Source organism: Haliaeetus leucocephalus, unplaced genomic scaffold (genome assembly GCF_000737465.1).
Source record: "Haliaeetus leucocephalus isolate CR32 unplaced genomic scaffold, Haliaeetus_leucocephalus-4.0 Scaffold517, whole genome shotgun sequence".
Taxonomy (NCBI): Eukaryota; Metazoa; Chordata; class Aves; order Accipitriformes; family Accipitridae; genus Haliaeetus; species Haliaeetus leucocephalus.
The window spans coordinates 8435132-8437406 of record NW_010972953.1 but is presented as its reverse complement, the minus strand read 5'-3'; the positions used below and the strand labels follow the sequence as shown (position 1 = coordinate 8437406).

The 2275-nt window shown below is 40.4% G+C and overlaps 1 protein-coding gene across 4 annotated transcripts in view; it reads left to right on the top strand.

The window, feature by feature from the left end:
- ZMPSTE24 (zinc metallopeptidase STE24) overlaps positions 1–2275 on the top strand; it is a 23433-nt gene that overhangs the window by 9297 nt on the left and 11861 nt on the right. The gene's annotated exons all lie outside the window — the stretch shown is intronic.

Here is a 2275-nt window from a genome sequence, read left to right as displayed (position 1 = left end):
TATTCCTTTTTTATAAAACAAGTAAGAAAATAAATGAGAAAAAAAGCTCTAAGTGCAATGATCCAGTTTGCACCCTCACTCAATCATCTTTAAAACAGAAGTGTGTAGATCCTGACACATCCTGTATTATTTTGATTTGCATCAATTATTTAGTGGTATACTATTTTCTTTCCAGGGAACTATGAAACTTCTCACTGCACAGTTTTGCCTTGACATCTGTGTGTATTCCAGGAAACTGCAAGGCTTGTTTGTTTCTGCCCCTACAGTCCCCGATGTTTGAATACTGTGCCAATGGCGGCTCCTGCTCCAGTCTTTGGGAAACAAATCTGAAGATTGTTCTAGTTAGTCATAAGCTTTGAGCTTGTGACCAACTCGGAGCTCTTTTTATACTCCATTTAGCTCTCTAGTCATATAAGAAAATCTTGTGCTTGTAAAAACATATGTCTAACTTCTAACAATCACTCTCTTCTCTCACCGGCGAGTACATACTCGTTGTCAGAATGGTAGCATGCATGGCCATTCATATCCTAGGTGATTCTGAGCCATAGTGCTGGAGATCCCATTCCCTTCTGCAGACTTTACAGTGAGCACACGGGCAGGCTTAACATCCTGCTCCTATCAAGGGAGGAAGGAATGTTCCCATGTTTCCAGAGCATGAGTCAAGCAATCTTTTACTTGGGGAAATACCTAATTGATGTACTTTGTTTGTTCTCAGGCTATCATTTCTGTTCTGTACTCCTCAAAAATTGAAAGGGCTGGCAAAGTCCTAATTCTTGCAATGTGCTTGTGCCCTGGTCTAACCTAGACATCCTTTTGACATTCAGAATCCTTAAATATGCATCAATAGCAATCTTCACTGTTGTCTTTTGTGTCGATCCTGAGTAGTCGCATCAGGCCTGCACCTTGGATGTCTCTCCTACCTTAGTGAGGAGTAAGTTCCATCTTGGTGCCAGATCTGCAAGCCCTTTATGTCCAGGACACAAAAGTCCAAAGACTGTTAGTGTTGGGACTTGTAAAGCACTAGAATTAGAGCAAACTGGCAGACTAGCTGATGGATGGAGAGCTTGACTTGATCAGGTCCTACCTCTGTGCAGAAGCAGTGGAGGGTCAAATACTGAACTTATCAGCTCAGGCTTCTTTAAAACTGTCTTGAGAGCTTGCAGAATCCATATGGTTTCATATGATCTTCAGATAGACTCTTTCTTCTATGGGAGTGGCTTGCTTAAAATGACATTTTCTCTTGAAGTCACATCTGCCTTAGAAAGCAGGAAAGAGGCGGGGCAAAGATGAAAGACACCATGCAATTTTATAGCTCTACTCCTCCTAGATTGTGGAGCTGGAAGTAAAGAAAGAATTAAAATGAAAACTTGAGCTAAATGGATTGTAGTTGACTGGTTTCAGAAAGCCAAGTAGAAACAGGCTGGCAGCACGCTTCTGTTAAGAGTTCTTCCAGGTTATATTAAGTTACTGTTTCTTCAGCTGTTTACTAAGCTAAAAAATGAAAAAGCTATATAATAGGCCATTTTCTGGCTGAGCTGGGGAAGTAATAAAGGAGGAACACACTGTTGTGTATTTTGTTTTCTCTCTCCTGGCTTGTACCAGTTTAAGAGTCTTGATCAAACAGAAACAATTTTTTCCTTTGTCCAGGATCACCCACAGAGTTTCTTTCATGCTTCTCCATAGCATTTTCAGGAAAGGACCACTGCTTAGTGTGAATGAGAGCCACAAGTCTTGCTTTTCTAGTTAAGAACTGTTTTGCTGGAAAAGGTAGCCCACCCCACCTGGGAATATTAAAGACAGGCAAGGAACAGTATCTTCTGGAGTGGTCCATTTGTGTGGGCACGTGTCTATACAATTTTGTTACTGCTGATACTAATGGTCGCTTAGCAAGAATGTATCACCAGAGTGCTCACTGTGTGACCAGAGTCAATATATCTAAGTAAAGGATAGTCTAAAATTGTGGGTTTGTGTCTGATTTGTGTTTCCAATAGTTATGGAAGTTTGAGGCATCTATCCAAATTCTTGCCCCAAATCCTTAGTTTTTATTTCATTCTGTTTCACCAGCATTTTTTTTCTTTCCAAACGAGTTCCATATCTTTAATGTAGTGTGGGCTTTTTTAATACAACCTTGTTGGGAAGGATCTTTACATAATAACTCCCTTAATTCTGTGCCTTGCAGGTAGCTGTAAGTACTGAAGTAACAATTCCTGAAAGAGCTAGTTGGGTGTGTAATCATGTTGTAGTGTCACTAGGTCAGATTCATTCAGATAGAGGT